Genomic DNA, 25,126 nt, shown 5'->3' with positions numbered 1-25,126 from the left:
TCCGTCTACATAAAACTCATCAAATACGCTCAAATCAAAATATTTAAAAAGCCAAATCAAGTACAAAGCTGTAGAGCATTGAGGACCTAAAAATGCCGAAAAGTTGTGCAAAATACGACTCATGTAGTATATGCCTTGGATAAGTTAATCCTTGGTATTTCGAATAATTCATACTTTTGCGAAGAGTAAATTTATAAAAATAACCATAAAATTGATAAAGCCCCGTAAAAAGAAATCACAACATATACACATGACAACAGGGGTAAATTCAGTAAAAAATCTCCCATTGACTTTAATGCTAATCTATGTGTGGAAATAAATTTATACCTGATTTACCTTTAGAAATTAAAAACTTTCATATATCATGCATGAAAGTACAAATGTAGCCCTATCTTTTGCAACAATAAAAACATAGGGTCATGCGGCATTTTTGGGCATCCACATGGCCTTGTTTACAAACAATGTAGATTCGCACTGAATTCCTGTACTGACCCCCATTACTTTTCAACCCTGTAGGGGGGAAAATAGTACATTCAGCATTTATTTATTTTATTTTTTCAACTCTAGTTTTGATCCATCTACCATAAAATATTTATTACAAACATTATCTACCAATCAGAAGAGCACATGACTTCACTTTTAGACAGAAAGCTCTCCCCCAAATGGGCGTTCCCTGATGACGTATATTTATTTACTGAATTTACCCCAACAGTGCAGTCCATTTGAAACCTTGAAACATCTAGAGTTATCTTTCTTCCTTTAATGAAACGAAAGTGGAAAATTGTTATAAACCGACAAAAAGTAGCAGTTCGTGAATCAAATCGAAGATTGTATGTAAACTGATACCAGACCCAAAAAGAAGGTCAGTAGACTGTTTTGTTTACTTTAAAATCACGATTGTACCATACAATTTTAAAATGTTCTAAATCGTTAGTAAAACCAACACTAAATAATATTCCGGACGTGGCCATTTTAATTTGTTTACTTTGACGCGTAATCATAATTATTTAGACTAGGTGTGCCCAAGATAATTTATGAGAATAAGTATTATATTTGTTTAATTTTTAGCAGATACTGCGCATGTTTTCCCCCTCACATTTGTACACAACTATTTCCTGTATTTTGTTCCTAAAACTACTCATGTTCTCTTGCCATGGTCAAGAATATTTGTTATTTAGATTTTAAAGATCTACTGGTAAATCTCATATGACAATCTCTGAAATATGTAGCAATAGCAACCTTTGATTTTTCTACGCTTTACACTACTGTTGCCCTTGCTGAATTGATTAAACAGAGCCTTTTCTATAAAACAAATGGGATTTGTAGATTTAGATACGTGGTGTCAATTTGATATCATGTCAATAGCCGGAGGTGAATTTACATTGACACACCGAGTGCTCTTCCTTATATACTGTACGAAACAACATTTACGTTCCATAGCATCTAGTTCAGAATGCCGTACAATAATTACAATATACTAGTACAAATTTTTGTTATCTTTTCGTTTGATGTGTTTGGGCTTCTGATTTTGCCATTTGATAAGGGACTTTCCGTTTTGAATTTTCCTCTGAACTCAGTATTTTAGCGATTTTACTTATCATTAGACCCGGATACATGTTTAAGTATCATTGAGTTGGTATCAAGTCGTCCTTGTGTCGGAGTATGAATCGTGTCATTATGTGCTTAAAGTCTTGAGTACGATTCCCGGCATAGACATTGGAAATTATTGGATTGTGTCTACATAAATTTAAAATATATAAAATATTAAAATTTCGCATAAGTTGAACGAAAGGCTTTGTCTTTTCGTCAGAGTAGAGGTGGCAAGTTATACTAACGGAAGCAATTTCAATTGATAAGAACTAAAAGCTGTGCAGTAAGCACTTCAAACCTATAATGGCAAGTAAAATGCAAAAGTGTACTGTTGTAAAATACTTTTACATTCTTTTATTATAGACATTTTCGTTTAATTGGTAAACGTCTTAACGTCGTTTACCGCGGTAATTACGTAACTGTATATTCGACGTCGCTACTTAGCGACGTTATTGTATTCCTACATGTAGTTTTAGATAAAGATTTCGTTCTATGAAGACGTTCTTCATCATTTCTTTAGAATATATGTCAAATTGGTGCCGTGACAAAAAGAACGATGAGTTCTAAACTCAAAGCTATTAGAGCTGGACATCGTGGTGCAGTCACGAAACTACTGAAGCGAGTGAGCGGAAATGTGGAGGAGTTATTGAAGGAATACGATGTCAATGAAATAATTTCAATCAGGGAAATGATACGGAAAAAGGAAACAGTTATCTCGGAACTCAACGACAAAATTGTGGAAGAAATTTCGGAAGAGGATATTCAAGAAGAGATAGAAGAAGCCGACAGGTATGAATTTGATATTCAAATTACTTTAACGAAATTAGCAAAAGTAATCCGGGAAGCAGATAACACAACATCTATGAAACAACAACAATTAAACCCGCACGCCACAGAATTTACACTTTCAAACAACCAAATGAACCCGACTCCAGTAAGTTTCACGCCAGCAAATAATTCTACATTTTCAAACTCTAGTATGTACCATAAATTACCAAAGCTTACCCTACCCACGTTCGGAGGAAATATACTAGAATGGCAGCCATTTTGGGATTCCTTTTGTGCAGCAGTTCATGAAAATTTGTCCTTAAACGACGTTCAGAAATTTAATTATTTAAGGTCTCAGTTGTACGGAGAAGCAAGCCAGTGCATTTCAGGATTACAAATTACAAACACAAATTACGCTCAAGCCCTAAATGTATTGAAACAGAGATTTGGTCAACCTCACAAAATTGTGAATGCCTATATGCAAAGCCTTATTAGTTTACCCAGTCCATCCGCGAATATTAGAGAGTTAAAGAACTTTTACGACAGTATGGAGAATTACATTCGAGGTCTTGAGGGAATGGGACAAACACATGAATCGTACGGGAGCCTTCTAGTACCAATTATCTTAAATAAAATTCCCGGAAACATCCGACAAAATATGGTACGCGTTCACGGAAATGACAGATGGAATTTACAGTTGCTACGTGACGCAATCCAGCATGAAATTACAATCCAAGAAGCAGGTCAGTCAGTAAATTGTTACGAATCAGAATCAGAATATACACCTACGTCGGCATTTATAGCGAGTACAAATCGAAATTACGATTCAAAAAACAGAAATTTAACCAGCAAACCCTGTATTTATTGTAACGACATTCACGCTCCATCTGCATGCATGAAAGTTAAAAATCTTGATGACAGAAAGCGCACAATTAAGGAGAAACAATTATGCTTTAATTGTTTAGGAAGTCACAGAATTGCACACTGCAAATCCAAGAAAACCTGTAAAAATTGCAGTAAACGACACCACACGAGTATTTGCAACTTAAATGAGCAGCATACGCAAGACAAAGCAAAAACAGAAATGGATAATTGTAAAATAGTAAAACCAGACAGCAATCACACAGTAGCATTAGCGACATCAATAAGAGCTCAAGTACTTTTAAAAACCGCCATATCTACAGTATCGTCCAACGAAAACCATTCAAGTCAAGCAAACATCCTATTTGACGAAGGTGCACAGCGCAGTTTTATTACCAAGGATATGGCAGATAAATTAAACTTGAAACCCGTGAGAAATGAAGTTATAACAGTTTCCGGATTCGGTGAAACAAATACGAAGGTAAGACATCTTCAAGTGGCTACTGTTTATTTACGAGCCGAGACTAAAGAATTAATACCAATTAATGTACTTATCGTTCCAAAGATTGCTCACCCTATACAAACATACTCAAGAAATCAGTCACATTTTCCGTACTTAAATGGATTCAAATTAGCACACCCGGTATCACGTGACGAGGACTTTGAAGTTTCTATCTTAATCGGGGCTGATTACTTTTGGGATATTGTAGAGGACAAAGTCATTCGGGGACCTGGACCAACCGCAGTGAAATCAAAAGTCGGGTACCTTTTATCTGGACCTATATATCAGAATTCACCAAATAACACTCCGTCATCTTCATCCATCTTGAATATTTTAACTCCACACAGGCATGAAGAATGTGAAATACACAAGTTTTGGGAAATTGAGTCCAGTGGAACAGAAGACAACTATGAAATAACCAAAAAATCTGCACAAGACGAAATGATCAGTTACCAAGAATCTAGTATCTATCTCGAAGGGAACAAGTATATTGCAAAATTCCCATGGAAACCTGAACACCCAGAGTTGCCTAGCAACGAAATGATAGCCCGGAAAAGAACTTTTAGTGTTATAAATCGTCTCGCCAAAGAACCCGAATTGTTAAAACTGTATGGAGAAATCATAAAAGAACAAGAAGAAAGAGGATTTATTGAGAAAATTAAGACATCGGAAAACAATACTACAAGCCGTATCCATTACATACCACACCACCCAGTGAAAAAAGATTCGCTAACCACTCCTATACGCATAGTTTACGACTGTAGTTGTCGACAAAATTCGGATTCACCTAGCTTGAATGACTGTTTATCTTCATTGCCTCCACAGTTGAATAAACTTACTGATATTTTATCAAGATTCCGTTTCGAAAGATACGCCATTACTACTGACATTGAAAAGGCCTTTCTGCAAATTGGACTCGACGAGAAGGACCGAGATGCGACACGATTTTTCTGGCTGAGTGATCCTAGCAACCCTTATAGCGAACTAACTACATACAGATTTAAGGTAATTTTATTCGGTGCTACTTGCTCACCTTTTATCTTAAATGCAACTTTACTAAAGCATTTATCGATCCACCCAAGTACTACATCTAAAATACTTGAACGAGATTTGTATGTCGACAACGTGTTGACAAGTGTAGGTACAGAAGAGGCTGCATTGAAATTGTATAACAACTCGAGACAACTTTTAAGTAGCGGCGGTTTCAATCTCAGAACATGGAAATCAAACAGTCAGAAACTCAGCGATATGGCAGCTCACGAAAACATATTAGATTTGGACACCGAAACTAAAATTCTAGGTATGCGTTGGAATTCGAAGTCGGACATCCTTACATTTGCTCAACAGAAGAACAATCAGATTGACAATTCAAAAATAACAAAGCGAGAAATATTACGACAATCTTCGTCAATTTATGACCCTCTCGGAATTCTCGGACTAGTTACTATGAGGGCAAAGCTTTTGATACAAAATCTATGGAAAGATAATTATAACTGGGACGAAGTGTTGCCTAGCAACTTAATTAAAACATTGATTGAAATCAGAGATGACATTCAGGATGTTACTTCAAACACACAGATTTCACGTCATTATTTCACAGGAAAAGACAACGGAGGAGTGATATTACATATTTTTGTAGATGCTAGTCAGAGAGCGTATGGAGCTACCGCATATTTATGTAACGGAAACTTGTCTTCTTTAGTCATTGCTAAAAACCGTATTGCGCCACTTAAAGGAATTACGTTACCAAAACTAGAGTTAATGGCCGCCGTCATTGGAGTCCGTATAGCAAGGCAGTTAACAGATAACTTAGAAATAGAGCGCACCGTGTTATGGAGTGATAGTCAAATCGTTCTTCATTGGATAGCTTCTTCAAAATCATTCGGCAAATTCGTAAATAACCGTACAAAGGAGATTAAACAATCAACACGTAACAGCGAATGGAAATACGTGCCAACTGAATCGAACCCAGCCGATCTGCAGACTCGTGGTATATCAGCAACACAGTTCAAAGAATCAAAATTATGGATGCATGGTCCATCTTGGATCTCAGATGAAAATCGTTGGCCTACATGGACACAACAGCCGAAACAGGAGACCACCCTTTTGATGACAGCATGTGACATCGATAACACAGAGACATTAGGTTCTACATCAATGTCCGGAATTTCAGAAATTATCAAATTATCTAGGTTTTCTTCATTGAAGAAATTATTGCGAGTTACAAGTTATGTTTTAAAATTTGTGAGAAATTGCAGAGACAGCAAACCATACCAGCTTAGAAGAAAACATATACACACACAAGAAAACATTACTAACGAAGAAATTCAATATGCAGTACACCTGTGGATTAAGGACGTACAAAACGAACGATTCATGGACGAAAAGGAGAAAATTTCGAATAATTTAGGAAGCAAGGAATTGCCTTTATTGAAACAACTACGCCTATTCATTGACGATGAAAGTATCATAAGATGCGGTGGGCGCATACACAATTCCTCTTTGGATAGCTGTACAAAGTTTCCAATACTTTTGCCAAAGAAACATAAGTTTACTGATCTTATTATACTGGATGCACACTTGAAAATGTTACATTCAGGATCTGGACAAACAGTTACTCAAATCCGACAGTCGTATTGGATACCGTCTATTCGTCAGTGCGTGAACAATATAATACAGAAATGCATACAATGTCGTAAAGTCATGGGAAAATCGTTTATGCAGCAAGATTCACCCCCACTTCCTAAAGATAGAGTGACGGATACGATTCCGTTTACAACAACAGGTGTGGATTTTGCCGGACCGCTTTATGTTAAGGAAACCGGAATTTTGAAAAAGATGTACATTTGTTTATTTACGTGTGCATGTGTTCGAGCTGTACATTTAGAACTCGTTCCAGATATGACACTTAACGCTTTCATGTTAGCATTTAGACGCTTCGTCAGTAGGAAAGGACACCCTAGTACAGTGTATTCAGATAACGCCCCAACATTTGTTTCAGCGGCAAGCCAAATTCCTCGAGAGCTAAACATACAAATCAACTGGAAGTTCATCCCAAGAGCAGCACCGTGGTATGGTGGATGGTGGGAGAGACTGGTCGGAATAACCAAGACAACGCTGAAAAAAGTTCTGGGAAGATCCCAAGTTAATGCGGATAGTTTACGAACAGTTATTACGGAGATTGAAAGTGTTATGAATGATCGCCCGATAACGTACATTTCACAGGATATCCGAGACCCACAGCCGTTGACGCCGTCACACTTATTGCACGGGAGAAGACTATCTACAGACAATTATATACATACAGAGGACAATAAGAAGACACACGAAGAAGCTAATAAACTAGTACAACGGAAAATAACTTTAATAGAACATTTCACTAATCGATGGAGATCCGAATATCTCACCGGACTGAGAGAGTTTCACCATGTGACAGGAAAAATTCATACACATGTGAAAATTGGTTCTGTTGTATTGATTATGGACAATTCACCAAGAACAATGTGGAAATTAGGTGTAATAGAAGATGTTATTACAGGACTAGATGGACTTGTTCGTGCTGCAAAGATTCGTACATCAAGTGGACTGATTACTACACGGCCAATAGTTAAACTAGTCCCTCTTGAAATATGAACAGTAAACTCATTTTGAGGCCCCCAGAATGTTGTAAAATACTTTTACATTCTTTTATTATAGACATTTTCGTTTAATTGGTAAACGTCTTAACGTCGTTTACCGCGGTAATTACGTAACTGTATATTCGACGTCGCTACTTAGCGACGTTATTGTATTCCTACATGTAGTTTTAGATAAAGATTTCGTTCTATGAAGACGTTCTTCATCATTTCTTTAGAATATATGTCAAATGTACTATTGAGAACTGCAAATGGTGTAAGTTATCTGAACAAATATCGGTTAGTCTCATTTGTCTATATTTTTTTTTTGATAATAGTTTGTCTTTTTAAGCCTTATATCATTTTCATTGGTTACAGTTTTCTTCGTTTGTCTGTATCCCTTTCTTGATATATTTTGCATGTTTTGTTGTTTTACATTAGTCATTTTTGTGCCCTTTATAGCTTGATATTCGGTGTGAGCCAAGGCTTCGTGTTGAAGGCTGTACTTTGGTCGATAATAGTTTACTTGTACACATTGTGACTTGGATTGAGAGTTGTCTCATTGGCACTCAAGCCACATTGTCTTATATCGATATGCATAAGAATTCAAAAACTCTTCAGATAAACGCAAATCAAAATGCATCCCACAAAAACCAAGAGTGGACGTGGGTAGGGTACTTATACATCCCGACAACAAAAAGACAAGTACAGATTTGTGAGTAACCACGGTTACCGACAGCTAGTCCAAATAAAATAACAAATATTAATCAGTACACATCCAACATCAAATACAGGCGGAAACCTGGTTGAAATAGAACAAAAGAATCGAAGCTCTTTGTTAGAGAAGGCGAAAAATGCTTATTGTCATGTTTACTATGGTAACAAAAATTTTAAAACTTAATAGAAACAAATAAAATGACAATTTGTTCTCAATTACGAAGTGTTTTATTTTAAAAACACCATTTGCATAAGTTTTCAATTTATCTATTACACAGTTAAGCAGAACAACTCGATATCAAGTCGAAGACATGGGTATCTATCAAGTTGGATGACGAAAATGCATAACCCCCTATTTAAAAAGAAATAATATCACGGAAGGAGAACATATCAATCTATAAGTTCAGTAATTTTTGTGTTTGCCCTTCCATTATGTGACTCAAGAAAAAAATCCAAAAAATGAGTAACAATCGTATCGAAAAGAGAAAATTGAGTGCACCTTTTTATGTTAGGGCGTGTTTGAGTTAAATATTTTGTCTTAAAATTGTACAAAGCGTCTTCAATCACTAAAATATACTAATCTTCCCTTCCATGAAATATTTAATAATTTTTTTTTAAATGTTTATGAATTTTTGAAAATTCTACCTGACAACCGATCAGCCAATAGTTTAAAGTTAAATCAATGCAGACAAGATCATTAACATTAAATTGATGCTCATTAGCTAGTTTATACATTTGTCCTTTAAAATACAACTGACATATAAAGATCGTGATGGTGCTATGTGGATAAATTTATCGGTTTTCAAGAGCAAAATTGGCAGCGCGTCATTCCTACAATGGCTTCCATTTCTACAGTTGTGAAAATGAACTGGCGTAATGGGGAGATAATTCTGACGAAGTAGAATTCTGACTGCAATAGATTTAGACGTCATCAATAGTCAGAGAAAAACCTGACCTTGTGCAATGCCAAGATACATGTATGACAGGTTGCTGCGCCTTGAATGGAATATGCATATAACAATAATATTAAGTTTGCTTTTAATTTACTGATAACAAAATCAGTATCAATACTAATAAAACAATTTTCAAACACCTTATTACATTGTTGAATTGGTAACCTTTTAGAATTTCAAGGATCCATACAATATATGTATATCCTGAGTAGTCTCTCGCTAATTTGAATCGAAGGAATCTGGTGACATTTTACAGCTCGTCACCATATTAATTTAGAGTAACTCATAATACGTTTATCATAACGTGTTTGTGTCTTTTAATTCAACATATAAGTTGGAAAATATTAGCCAAGGTTATGTTTAAAATTTACCCTTTTGTTCTATTTGCACCTTCTGTTAAAGTTTGACACACACATTCCATCAACAAATTATATGGAACAAAAGGATTATCAGGTCTTGTATTAATAATCTTTATATAATACATGACTATAGGTTATTGATAAGTTACCATCTAATCTGTTTATTTATAAGAAATACAAATTGAATGTCTCACGGGTTGTGTTATATTTTATTAACGACAATACAGATATTCTTAAGGCTCATCGATAGGAATTTTCAAATATGGTCGTGTTCACACCACAAAGTCTACTATGAGTACAGACACATTGATGCATCTAAGAACGTTTTAATAACATTAACGGTACCAATTTTTCTGCACCAGATGCGCATTTTGACAAAACATGTCTCTTCAGTGATGCTCGTGGCCAAAATATTTGAAATCTAAAGTTTATAAAAAGGAGGAAGAGCTATAATTCAAACGGTCCAAAAAGTATAGCCAAATCAGTGAAAGGAATCAGAGCTTTGCATGAGGGAGATACATTCCTTAATTTATAATAATTTTTAATAATTTGTAACAGCAAATTTTAATAACACAAACAATCTGTATTTTCATGCCAGTACCGAAGTACTGGCTACTGGGCTGGTGATACCCTCGGGGACTAACAGTCCACCAGTAGAGGCATCGACCCAGTGGTTGTAATAACATTAACGGTACCAATTTTTCTGCACCAGATGCGCATTCCGACAAAGCATGTCTCTTCAGTGATGACAAGTTAAGTTATGACAGGACCTAGATATATGTAGTCTATGTTCAGAAAATAAAAAAAATTACCTGGATTTTGTTGTGCATTTTTTTGAAGTTTGAAAAAAAAATGGAAAACCAACAACCACACGAGGTTATATAATACGGTCCACTCAGTTACACAGTTTAGAACACCTATTATTTGCAGAAGTCTATATTGTCCAGCTTTTGTCCGTTTAAATCAATTCTCTCACAACTTTGATTTAAATTTTGGGGAGAGCTTTTCAAATTCATCCCGAACTTAGTTTATCTTTCCACCTTCTGTAGGAAAAACAAAAAATGAATCGTTTATACTTTTTGGAAACATAAAATGCATTTACAATTTAATTATCTGCCATGCCTTTAAACTTGTCCAGGTTCACAGGTTCGTCTGTACTCCGTGTAAAATGTATGCCATATTGACAAAAGGTTATGATGAACCTTAAAATTGCAAGACATGAATAACTATTCTTTTGTAGTAATATAGTATTATTGCATGGTGAGTTTGTAAAAGTATATAGATCATCTCTAAGGTGAAAGTGCAAATGTGAAAATTACCGGCAAACATAATTGTCATACTATTATTTTTTGTGCATATAAATGAATCAATACTGTATGTTTTTTTTTAAATCCTTGACATACACATATGATTTTTTTTTTTAAATAAATACAAATCCATTCAGAATTACTGAACTGCATCGCTGTTTGTCATGCAATAATTTCCTTTACCTATACCTTGATATTGTATTAGTAAGAACAGTCTCTTATAATAAAGTGATATATATCTTGTGAAAACGAAGCTGTTTTAAGAATTATCGGGTAAGTTACAAATAATTAAACACGATAAAGCTTTCGTCGTTTCTTATATTTTTCTGATGTAAAAATGGTCTAATATGTTTTTATTAGTTTTGACAGCATCCTAAAATGACACATTTAATTGACCAGGTGTTTATAACTGACGAACAGTTCTGATATGCATAACAAGAGATGATCTGCATCTTGGTGCCTTTGATCACACGTGTTACCTTTTATGTTTAATGAGTGAATACGTCTAAAGGTTTTGATTATAAGCTTCTATCGATCTTATACCCGTGTTCTTTTGTTGTGGTATTCTTCTCTTGATTTGTTTGTGAGGTTTTGAAGTTTATTTGTTTGTGTTTGTAGCTACTTCGTTTCATTTAATTGCATCATACATGTTGATTCGTCGCTTCGTTTGTTTTTGTTTTTTTTGTTTGTCAATATGGTTATTTCTATTTCAAAAGGTCAATTTAGAATTGTAGATATGTAGATTAAGCCGTGTCTCTTTTGTCCGTATCTGTTTTTCGTTTTTATTTAAATGTTTTGTTTTTATCATGTAGCACTGTCTTTGTTTCTATATGTGTAGTGTTTTCTTTTTATATTGGGTGTGTTATATGTCCGTACAACCTTCTCCGCGAGTTTTACATGTCTTGTTTGTATCAACACATCTAGTTACGTTTTGTTACTGTTGTTTGTCCATATAGCTCTCTAGTGTAATTTGATGTGTGTCATTTTTTCTCATATATATCTGTTATTATTGTTGACTTGTATGCTTTATTTGATCTTTTGTATTTATAGGTGTAGTTTTTTCGTTCATATTAAGGTGTCTCATTTGTTGCTTATTCGTCAATTTTGACATGTCTTGTCTGTCTGTTTCCCTGAAACTTGTGACTTTTTTGTTGTTTTGTTTTTGCATATAGTTTCTCATTACATCTGGTTGGTCAGTTTTATCCTCGATGGTTTTGCTTTATGTATGGCTTGTCTTGTCTCGTATAACGTGACAATTGACCCTATAAATACATTAATTGTTTCAATCGTAGTGCACACAATGCATGTTTCTACAACTAATATCATGTTATGTTGCGAGGAAAATCTTTTGATTTCAATCTAATAACAAGATCTTTCAACCATTCCATGGAATGATCTCATGATCTTCTTGATTTTGATCTGAATATTAATGTGTTTCTGCCATCAAAATTAATTCTTGCATTTATGTTTCCAAAAATGTGGCTTCGATATTTTGTATACGATATTGTACAGTTAATTTTGATTTTAGCCCTGCTTTTTTCCATATTTAGGCATCTCATCTATTAAATAAACATACTGATAAAATATAGTTTTTTCTAAATTGTTCGCAATATCATGTGGACGCTTTGGTGAATTTAAACCGGAGGGATTTGGTGACGTTTTATAGCTCGACACTATTTTAATCATCAGAATGTTAGGGAAACTCATTAAACATTAGCCAAAAAATCATTGGGTCTTTTTTTTCAAGACTCTTGTGACATAATTTCGAAAATGATGTCAATGTCAAGTGCCAAGGTTATCTTCTACATTTTGTCCTTTGGTTCTCTTTGCAACTTCTTTTAAACTGTGAAAGCTAGCTTGAAACCCTTAAACAAAAATACATGGGAAAACATTAGTAACAGGTTGTCCTCTCTTTATATAGTATATGGCTTTAGATAAATGATAGTTAGCCATCTAATCTCTTAAATTGTAAGGAACTACAAACTATTTGTATTATTTACATGTTTTCATTAACGACCAAACATATAATCTTAAAATAAGAATAATAGGTGGAATGGTAAAAATAAGATAACAGACACAATTTAAACACCATTTTTTTGTGTGAATATGAATGAATCAACACTATATCCTTTTCTAAAATTCTTGTCAATATAAGTGTCTCATTTTTCAAATAAAGAAAAATCCATACAATACTACTGAACTGCATCGTAATAATTTCTTTTAACTACACCTTGACATTGTATAAGTAAGAACGTCTCGAATATTAAAATGAAATATATCTTGTTAAAGATAAAATTTTATTTTAAAATTATCGGGTACGTTACAAATAATTAATCACGATAAAGCTTTCGTCGTCTCATATACCCAATCACTGTATTGTATTTTTAGTGCAATAACTTTATTTTATTTATTTTACCAGACTCCTGAAATTGACCCATACTATTGACAAGGTGTTTATGACTGACGAACAGTAAGAAAAAAAAAATTTACTCCTTGGTGTTGATCTTACGTATTACTTTTTATGTTTAATGAGGGAATGCGTCAAAAGGTTTAAATCATAATTATTGACTGATCTAATACCCGTATGTTTGTGTTGTGGTATAGATCCCTGGATTTGTTTGTGAGGTTTTATTGACTATCTGTTTGTCCGTGAAACTTCCTTGTTTCAATTGATTTGTTTCTTTTTTTGTTTGTTAGTATAGCTTACTTGTTTTTGTTTGTCAATATGGCTCTTTTTCGGCAAACCAAATGGTCAAGTCAGAATTAGTTTTGCGGTATATTGAATATTGAATTTGGACTGTCTGGTTTGTCTGTACATGGTAATTCGTTTTCTTTGGTATGTTTTGCTTGTATCGTGTATTATTGTATTATTTCTAGATGTATATATTGATCTTCCTCTATGCTTGATTTTTTTGTCTCTTTTGTATCTTTTGTATCTTTTGCAACTTTTTATATTTTATGAATGATAGCATAAACGGTAATCATTTTAGTGTATCAGTTGCACATTTCGAGTAATCTATGTTTAAAATTTTATAAGAAACATCTCTGTATTAAATGCTGTGGATTTTCTAGAAAAAACTTGGTGTATTTGCCATAAAGTCTCCTTTATCTAGTAAATGCAATGAAACAGTATATAATAATGCTTTGCAAGAGATTTCCCCTTGACATGTGTATGGTCAAATAACTCAATTTTCAAATTGTTGTAATATCGGTGATCATTGATTTTTTTTAATTTCTGAATTTGACGAATATACCATTATCAGTTAAATTCAAATGCATATATTTATGTACAAATTTACCAGTGAAATACGTATACATTTTGTTGTGGGATTCAACGGTGTTATGATATTGTAATTATTATATTTATTTATGTTGGCCTAATTTGTGTTGTGTGGCCTGATAGTTGTTTACAAAATAATCTTATAACTGTGCAGTTTAGAAATCACTGGAACAATCACAGATACTGACGAATGATTGAAACTTTCCATTTGACTTACATAATGATTCCAGAATGATCCTAATAAAAGATGCGTTATTTAAAGGGGCACTAGCTGTCAAATTCATGGTGACCGATTTGACTCAAATTCTCATATTTGATTTATAACAATGTAAAACATTTATCCAAACTATCAAAAGTCTAAAATAAACAATTTACAGAGCATGGGGTAGATAATAAAATTGAGAATGGAAATGGGGAATGTGTCAAAGAGACAACAACCCGACCAAATAAAAAACAACAGCAGAGGGTCACCAACAGGTCTTCAATGTAGCGAGAAATTCCCGCACCCGGAGGCGTCCTTCAGCTGGCCCCTAAACAATATATAGGTTCGTTTAGTGTGTTTTTTAGTCCAGACGCCATCTAATTAACTATCGATTTGACCTCAGATGACCATATAAGCGATGTAAACATAAATAAAGATATGAATAGATTAAACACGTGTAATTGGATTTTTATAGGTCTGTTTGATTTTATTTTATAAATTGAAAATAGATGTTTCTCATTGTTTTTAACCGTATAAGAATGATTTTATGTGCATCGAATTAGTAATCAAATGATTTACCGTAGTTTCACTTTCATTGTTGACATTCTTTTTCCTTAAATAACCAGTACACGTACAATGCATTCGTTTTCAACCTCTAGCTAGGGGTTAAATTGAAGTTCACATGAATACGGATTTAAAGATTTTGCAAGTGAATTACTAATTATCAATGTTTCTTAGCATAATTTGACAAAATTGAACCTTTTTGGCTGCAAAAAGCGAATTGTTTTTCACTATTTCACTTTCATTATTGATTGAACAGAAAAAAATCAAACTTTAGATTTTTTATATATCTCGTAGCTAGTGCCCCTTTAGACTTCTACATTTTACCAGAAACTTCCGTTGTTACTTTCTGGGACGTTCCATTTCTAGAGTGTTCTAGAAATTTCCTTGACAACTTTATATATACAGACACTAAAGTTAAACTTTCAGACTTAGACATCGATAGACCTTACAGTCCGATATGCGGTTTAAATAGAACAAAAGAATTCGACCTCTTGTGTTTAGAAGGTAGAAAAGTAAAATGAACTTTGTTTACGGTTGTCAAGATGTCACAAAAGTTACTTTCCGTAAAGTCATTATAAATATTTGCATTCACGTTGTTTAATTTTCATATTGTACAATTGTTGACAATGCAACTTGCAAACAATCGTTTTTAAAACCACCATAAGTCAAGCTGTTACGTCATTTAGGGGGTCTCCTTATAAACTGCTACTTTTTTTTGCTGGACATAGAAAAAATCTGGGGAAAATTACAAAAATTGAGAAATGAATTGCCAATCGTTTAAGACCATTCCCAAAGTGGCACACCTAAATTTGACATTTGGACGCAATTTCAAAGTTGGATGTTATATGACGGGGTTTTGTTAATTGATTTACGAATCGAACACACCCGTCCTATATATGTAACATCACATGACATTTAAGTAATTTTAAAAAAACTATTTTTTTTTAAATAATATTTGCATGTTTGACATGTTTTTTTCTTTAACAATTACAATTACACCGACAGTCATAATTTCTGTATTATTTAAAAAAGTTTTGTTACACATTTTGTTACACCTTAGTTATAAACAGTAACCCGGATTGGTTGACCATTGTGAAGTTGAGTTTTTGGGGTAGCAGATATTTATATAGTTGTATTCCTTTTGTTTGTGTTCAGTAAAGTGTCATTCGGAATTATTTTTTATACGTCATTTATTTATCTTGCAATTTCTTGTAATTTAGTTTGCGTCTTATTTCTTTGGTGTCATATTCACCGTACAGCTTCAACAATGAGCAAAGCCCATACCGCATAGTCAGCTATGAAAGGCCCTGATAAAACAAAGTAAAACAATTCAAACGAGAAAACTAACGGCCTTATCTATATAAAAAAAAAATGAACGAAAATCTATGTAGCACATAAACAAACAACAACCACTGAATAACAGGCTCCTGACTTGGGACAGGCACGTACATAAATAATGTGGCGGGGTTAAACATGTTAGCAGAATCTATGTTTGTGTTCGATCATACAGTATAATAAGTCGGTAGTTGCCCGCGAACGGATTTTTTTCTTCTTTGCGTCTTATTTGTTGATTGCAATTGGTTTTTTGTTTTGTGTCATGTGGAGATATGGTGTGATTTTGTTTTTCTTTTGATGTGTTTGCATCTTAAATTGGGATTGCACCGAGTTATTTCATGATTTCTTTTGTGCTATATTTTCGATACATTTTTAGTCTATCTTATAGCATCTTACAATTGTCCGGCGACATAATGTGATACTTTTTTTGTTCGCCAATATTATTCATACGAGTCGATTTGAATTTACTATTTATATCTTTTTCTTTTCTTATTAGTTTACCTACAGTCGAAAATTTGCAAGACATTAAGAGTCTTTACTTATTTAACCGTTTTACATTAGACTCAATTTTATTATAGTTTATCACATTAAGACTCGATTGTATTATAGTACTTTACTTGAATAACCGTCCCACTGTTAGTTGTATGTTAGTTCTTCACAACTCAGAAACAGATTCAAAAATATCAAATTTCCAATATATTAATTTTTACCGTATACGGTGGCTCACTCTATTTTTTCATACTTGCTCACTATTACAAGTCAAGTACTATAGAAGTACACCGGTGCATCCCCCCCCCCCCGCCCCAGGCCTATATTCTTGAAAACGATGTTCTTATACATACTTATCTCCATGTTATTGTCTCTAGTCTTCAGTCTCTGCACCGAACTCTTACAATCAACCAAGTCATTGCTAAGACGGTGCTTAAAAGAGCAGCGACTTGGGTTAAAATTGTACTTACTAGACAGTCTTTGATAATCTGTTACAGTTTTGTACAAGAGTAATGTTTGGGATGCTTAAACCTTTGGCATATTTTGTAAGTTGAAAAATGAATATACTAAAGACCTTTTTTGGGTGTTAACATTTACGGTTGACTGGCATATTATGTAGAATTTACAACCTGTTTTATTTAAAAAAAAAATGAAGATTCTAAAAGATAACGAAAATTAAGCATGTGCTCTTTTAACTGTTCTTGAACAGGGCTCCAATTAAAAAAAAACAAAACAAGAATGTGTCCAAAGTACACGGATGCCCCACTCGCACTATCCTTTTCCATGTTCCATGGACCGTGAAATTGGGTAATAATCTAATTTGGTATTAAAATTAGAAAGATTATACTATAAGGAACATATGTACTAAGTTTCAAGTTGATTGGACTTCAATTTTATCAAAAACTACCTTGACCAAAAACTTTAACCTGAAACTCCCACTTTCATTTTCTACGTTTAGTGGACCGTGAAATTGGGGTCAAAAGTCTAATTTGGCTTCAATATTAAAAAGATTATATCATAAGCAACAAGTTTATTAAGTTTCAAGTTGATTGGACTTCAGCTTCACCAAAAACTACCTTGACCAAAAACTTTAACCTGAAACTCCCACTTTTACTTTCTATGTTCAGTGGACCGTTAAATTGGGGTCAAAAGTCTAATTTGGCTTTAAAATTAGAAAGATCATATCATAAGCAACACGTCTACTAAGTTTCAAGTTGATTGGACTTCAGCTTCATCAAAAACTACCTTGACCAAAAACTTTAACCTGAACGGACGGACGCACAGACGAACGGAGCCACAGACCAGAAAACATAATGCCCCTCTACTATCGTAGGTGGGGCATAAAAAGAAAGAGTTAAGATGATCAGGTCCTTTGAAGAAAGAGAAAGGGGAAACCAATAGCAGTGCTATATCATCTCAGAAATTATATAAATTATAATTTACCATTAGTATTACAAGACTATGAAGAATGCATTCACATCTCTTCTGTTATGAAGACGTTTGACAAATTCTGTACATAAAAAAAACAAGTTACTTTTGTGACATAACTTTATTCATATAGATGATTTCTCCTACATATCTTTATATATTGCTTTCTTTAGTTCAAATTGGAATCACAGATAAGCATCTGGTACTTTAAATCCTCTCCTCTCTGTTCCATGCCTCTGGTCGACATGTGTACTTCATAATAATTACTGACTGTCAAATGTATATCAGAACGTACATAACTTCTTGATAAAACTGCCGTCTCTCTCCCTTTTCGACACTGCAAAAAAAAAATCGAACAGGCAATTAAAGAGGGGGTTGCAACCACATGTTCCCCGTACAAACGGATCGGAATTCAATTCTCATTCTGTAAACAAATATTGTAGGATTGTTAAGGTATTTTGGTGTTAAAAGCCCCTCCCCCTTTTTTGTAATATACACCGCAAAAAAAACCACCAACATTTAGTTAGGATAAAGAACTAATAAACGATAGTCTTATAATGTAAGGCTTCAGAGTTTCAAATCTTTAAGATTCAACATGTTTATCGGATTGTTTTTTTACTATCAATGTTGAACCGTTAATTTTTATCGTATTTTTTTAACTACCAATGTTGAACCGTTGATAGTTAAAAACAAAAATTCGATAAAAAATGTTGAATGTAATTGATATGAACCTCCGGTCTTATATTAAAGGACAATATATAGCACTTTTGAGGTTCATATCATTTACATTCAATGGTTTTATCGGATTTTTTTTTTTACTATGAACCGTTCAACATCAATAGTAAAAAAAAAATCCGATATAAAAACGTTGAATATAAGTGATATGAACCTCCGAAGTTTATATAATAGCATTACGGTAAATAGAATAATTGAAATTCAGTTAATTTAGTGTGGGAGGCTATTTTAATCCACTTTCTGAGTGTGTATTATATAATGTTACAATGTGACAAAACTATCAAACACACCGTGAAAAATAACATTATCTCCCCTAGATATGCTTAACAACAAGACACAAAAAACTGCTACCTTTTTTTGCTCTATATCACATAATTATGAAAACACATTACATAGATAGGGAATATTGTGCTTGTGTAAACGTTTGAATGTGTAGGTGGCACACTCAGAACGATCGTCTCTAGATTATTTTTTTTAAATTCGTCCCGGCCTTTCCGGGTTCACGTAGCAACACGTTTCTTTCCTTTCCAGCTATTTCTGATTATCAATTAATCCAAAACATGCATTTATCACAAAGCAACAACTATTAAACAACTCACCTATACCAATGGTGATCGTCTAATTCCTAGCCGATTCCTTTAATCGTACCTTTTTTGACGACACCCATCGTTGTAGCGTCTACCATTGGAGGTAGCGAAATTACATGATTTGACAGGAGAGCGAAATAAACAAGGGGAGCAATTTTATCGAACCGCATTCCGGACTGTTAGTATTCACAGCATTTGGATTGACGTAATATTCAGATTGGATTCCGAGAAGATTTCCGGATACAGATAAAGATAAAATATTGGACTCATAGCACTAGGGGCGGATCCAGGATTTTGGAAAGGGGGGGGGGGGAGATTTTAAAGTTCGCCGAGCGGAGCGATGCGTAAAAATTTTGGGACCTTTTTGGGCTAAAAAAACATAAAATAAGTGTAATATGTACTATTTAAACGGTTCCTGGCGTGGGGCATGTATATTTTATAGTTGCTGTAAAGTGTAAGGGTTGGACATTTTTGATCATGTATTCTCCCTATTTGTCTATTATATAATGATAGTATGGATCCAAAGCTATGTACTGATATATTTGATGTGGGACTTGTCAGTAAAAAATAGACATGGAAATTCTCGCCAGTTGCAAGTTAAGTTATTATAACCTCACAGATTTCTTGTTGTAAACAAGATGTACGCCGGGCTATTCGATGAAATTTACAATACGATCGACACGAGTTAAAAAGACAAACATGCAGTTTTTATCCAAATGTTTGGTAGATATATTGCATCCAACAAATCTAAGGGAAATGAGGGGTTCCAAATCAACCAAATGCTACGAAAGAGTCTGAAATTACAACGAACTTATGAATGACGGTCGACAAATGGTGACATAAAGGCCACACCCAACAGGCAGGTTACAGTCTGGTCTTGAAAAAAGTATTCAACATATAAGTCCGGCGAAACAGACATTCCGGTAAGACATGCAAACCCCGGTCACAAAAAAAAAAAATAAAAAAAATACACCCGTTTTTATTCATCATGTTCGTTTAATGCTAAATAATTTTGTTGGAAATTTTAGTTTCTAATAGCAAAAAGGTTGACAAGACTATTGTTTTCAATCCAGATACGGCCAGAACTGAGTTTTGTTTAAGGCAAGAATCAGGGTCAATTTTTTTTCTCTCAAACATCCCAGACTGCCACCTCAAATCAAATGGTTCGTACCTGAGACTTGATATCTTTTTAGAGCTTATAAATACTGACTGGGGATCATTATTCAACTTTGTTATTTATGAAATAGGAAGGGGCATTTGGGGTTAAACATGTTTTCGTAGGTAAATAATATGGTGGAATTTTTTTTCATGAGAGTGTAATAGTCTATAGAGTATTTACTACTACTTTCTGTTTGGTGGAATAGTGAAATAGAAGTAAATACGTTCTTGCTCAATCCTGTGTCGCTTTGAAGGTTTCATGATTGTCATGACATCCTCAGCCTAACCAATGTGTTACTGTAATTTGAATTTCAAAATGACCGAGTGACGTTTTTTCAACGCACTGGTCAACTCCACCGTAGCAAACCACATGACTTTGACAATCAGTAAATACCAGCGAAAATATCTGTATAAGTAAAGAATTGTCGTATAAAAATTAAATACAATGGAAATGGCAAAATTCACGAAGTCAAGTTTGCTCTTCAACTTCGTACTTTATTTAGCCTTTTTAATTTTTTTCGATTCGAGCGTCACTGATGAGTCTTTTGTAGATGAAACGCGAGTCTGGCGTATATACAAAATTTTGTCCTGGTATCTATGATGAGTGTATTAATCATTTTACAATAAAAAAAAATCCGATCAAGGGGAGCGGGCGTACGCCCTCTACGCCCCCTCTGAATCCGCCACTGCTATACTTTGACAGTTAAGTTGACAGTAATATTTGTGTAATACTTTTTGTGAACGTTTGTATAATAAATCTTGTTAAATTTTATAATTGATTTTTGTCTTTTGTTGGCTACAATGTAAAGGTGATTTCGGCCGTAACAACGGCTATGATGACAAATAAATATGACTATTCTATTTCTAATGATTTGGTCACATGGTCCTTTTGGCTTTCCAACTACATTCTGATTTTGTCCTGGTAATGATGTTTTCCTAAGTTTCCGTGGAAAGACCTTTTGGTTTGTATAATTTTGCTGATTTTTATCTTTTTCTCTCTCAACAAATGTGTGTAATTTATATTTCACAAAATGTTGCTTAGATATTTTGTATATAACATCGTACAGTTTAAACGCTTTTAATATTAACCTGCTCAATTGATCAATTTTTGTTTATCTCTGTTTGCATTGTTTATATACTGTAGGCATTTATCTTTTACAAAAAAAAATTATAAAAATTATATTTCTAAATTGTTCGCAATACCATGACACATGCACGAGGAAGGAAGCTGTGGCTTATTGGACCGAAGGGATCTGGAAACGTTTAACCGCATCTCGTTTCTACTTTGTATTAACCAGTATGTTAGGGAACTCATAAAACGTTAGCCATAAAATCATCACGTCTTTTTTCCGGGAACCTTGTGTCATAACTTGGAAAATGAATTCAATGTCAATAGCCAAAGTATGTTCTAAATTTTGCATTTTGGTTCTGAGATACGTTGCGACATGTGAAAAAAACCCTCAATAACTCAATAATTTGATTTTTGAATCATCACCAAAAAGTATACAGATCTTTGGATTAATATAACAAAGAAGTCTGTAAAGGTTAAGGCAATAAGCATAAATGGTTTTTGAGATTCAAGGCGACATGTGAACCCCCCTCCTTTTTACAAAAAACTTAATAACTCTAATACGAAATTTTGAAACATCTTCAAAAAGTATACAGATCTTAAGATTAACATGATGAATATAACTAAGAAATGTGTAAAGTTTTAAGAAATAATTATAAATCGTTATTGAGATACGGTGCGACATGTTCAAAAAGTTACAAAGTTCCGTAACTCAAAAAGTTTTAATCGTAATTTCACCAAATGTATACAGATGGTTTGACCATCATCAGAAACAGCTATGTTAAGTTTCATGAACGTTGTTCTCAAGTTACGATGCGACATGTTTACGCCGGACAGAAAGACAGACGGTCGTACGGACGGACGGACTCTGGACATTCGTATACCATAATACATCCCGTCAAAATTTTGACGGGCATATAAAAACGAGTTTAAAAACTCTTTAACAAAATATATGGGACAAAATTAGTAACAGGTTGGTCACTCTTTATATGATTCATGACTTGATCATCTATTCTTTCTTTAAATAAAAAAACCAACAAATCATATGTATTATGGTTTTTTTTTTATTACATATTGTGATAAACGACAATACAGATATTCTTAAAATTGCAAGATATGTATAATTATTCAATTCAAATAATATGGTATTATTGCATAATGAGTTTATATCAATAGATCATCTCTGAGGTGAAATTGCAAAAATGAAATATCAACCACAATATACACACTATTATTATTTTGTGTGTATGAATAAATCTCTGTTAAATGCGTGTTTTAAAATGCTTGTCATACAAATGTGACTCATTATTTAAATAAAGAAGACTCCATTAAAAACTACTGAACTGTATCGTTGTTTGTTTTTCAATAAATTCCTTGAAGTACACGTTGTCATTGTATAAGTAAGACCAGTCTCATATAAATGAAGTGAAATTTATCTTTTTGAAGAAGCAATATATGCAATGACTGTATTTTTGTCTAATATGCTTGTTTACATGTCGAATATATGCGTTCGATTAATCTCTCTTATGTAGTTAAAAACAATGGGTGCGTCTGATTTGCATTTCATTTGATCGATTGTTGGATGTTAAACGTTCTATGGCAAGTATTCCATGCTTTTCACGACGAGATTAGCATTTGCAAGTTGATTGAAAAGTGATAGAGATGGCACAAGTTTAGTATTTTTCGTTTTTGATATCCCATAGGAGGATCAAAGGGGAGTGGGCTTTCCATTCTCAAAGTATAAAGAAAAACATTTGAAAAATAAAAAACGAAGAAAACATGTACAGCATTCCATAAAGACTCCACAAAAAATATAATAATATCTATTTATATACTAACAAAGAAAATAAGAACTGGCATGAAAACAAAACAAACCCAAATTAACCTAAATACATTACAGAATATCTTGTTAAAGTGTTACAGTGTTAACTGTTTTTGTTTTTTGTTTTATTCAAATATTTATCTCAATGTTTCCCTTTAGTTATCTTGTTTACTTTATCAGTTTAGTTAGAATATAAATCAGTTATAATTATTTAAGGTCAAGAAGTGATCCATTGGTTTTTAAGAGTTAGGGCAACTAAGTTCCACGGATGCGATGATGTTTTTTTTTTAAATTAAAGACCAGAGGCGTTCACTCCTAGATTAGTTTTACATCATGTTTGCGAAAGACCTTCTTATATTGATCTGATCATTGATAAAATTAAAAAAGATTCCTAGCCTCTTCCATTCCAAAATACTAAAGTACTAAAGTTACCCTTTTTCATATATGTGCTAAAAAATTCGAAATGATGTTGTCATGTTCATCAAAATCTTTTGTACGATAGCTATCATGGGTCTAAATATTTCATGTTCTTTGCCATAATTTATTGATTATTTAGATTTTCATCTGTTTTGATTAAACCGTAAATTGTATATCATTTTGATATATATCAAGTCAATATAATATGTTTCCGACTCAAAATGGTCTTACAAAATTCCAAAATGATTATATTTTGTATGTAAAAGTTGGCAAGAAGATCACAACCGATAGTCCAAAATTATTGAACAAATGAATGCTCCCTCTTTTCTCGTTACGGCAAGTTACGTCAAGTTATGTCAATTTTCGTTCGTTCGTCAAGAGAAACCTCTAATAAGACACGATTATAGATATTTATATACGACGTGTCTGTGCTATACTGAAGTCTTGTCTTATATTGTGGTTTAACATCTACGTCATCTGTCTGCAGTACCGAACGTGATATATTCCCGAATATGGTGGTTTGCACAGCATTGCAAATTCTCATACAGTATGACAGTTATATTCTGGAATATGACAATGATGGTATTGAAAGAAATATTTAATAACAGGCATATCTGTTATCACGCGTTATTGAGGGTCAAGCACTTCCAATACCTGAACGCACATAATAATTCATATTTAACTTTCTCCAGAAATAAAAATAGTCCCAATACATTTGGATAATACAAAATCTTAAATTTACTGTAATGTATCGACCACTACATTTGCCATTTTTTGTTTGTTTACCTGTGATATGAATGTTAAATGTCCTATATTGAATAATCTGAAAGCTTTGTTTCTTCTATTTCTGAATTTGATATAAAGACATTTATATGTTTGATTTAAGTTAGTTAATTTATTGATGGAATTCAATAGCTATTATGACAAATAAACCGGACTATCTATTAAATATTTTTGCAGAAGAAAAACACAATTCAGACTGTCATTTAAACAACTTTTACGCAACGACAAACTTAATGAACAAAGACGATTGGTAGTGGTTTAATAATATGTGTAAGCGCAATTGTCTAATTATTTGTTTTGTTAGGCATTTTCTTCCATCTGACTGAAGACCTTCTGATTTTATAAATATGAATTTTGAGATCTTTCAAAATTCCGTGAAAGGAACTTTTTATTTTGTTCTGATTATAAATGTTGCTTAGACATTTCGTATATGATATCGTACAACTTAATCTCTTTTGATTTGAACCTGCTTAATTGAACAATTTAATCGTAAGATTTATCTCTTTACCACTGTCTATCTTCTGTGGGCCTATTCTCTTTCAAGTCTTTTACAAAAACATATTGATAAAATTGTTTTTCTAAATTA

General features: G+C 33.4%; 1 long non-coding RNA gene across 1 annotated transcript in view; it reads left to right on the top strand.

The window, feature by feature from the left end:
* Positions 1–752: 752 nt before the first annotated feature.
* Positions 753–25,126, top strand: part of LOC143055068 (uncharacterized) — a 50,169-nt gene continuing 25,795 nt past the window's right edge. Inside the window, exon 1 of the long non-coding RNA XR_012971934.1 lies at positions 753–862. This is a non-coding gene — a long non-coding RNA (uncharacterized LOC143055068). The remainder of the gene's footprint in view (positions 863–25,126) is intronic.

Source organism: Mytilus galloprovincialis, chromosome 12, assembly GCF_965363235.1.
Source record: "Mytilus galloprovincialis chromosome 12, xbMytGall1.hap1.1, whole genome shotgun sequence".
NCBI lineage: Eukaryota > Metazoa > Mollusca > Bivalvia > Mytilida > Mytilidae > Mytilus > Mytilus galloprovincialis.
The sequence above is the reverse complement of the archived record's forward strand: the minus strand, read 5'-3'. Positions and strand labels throughout refer to the sequence as shown.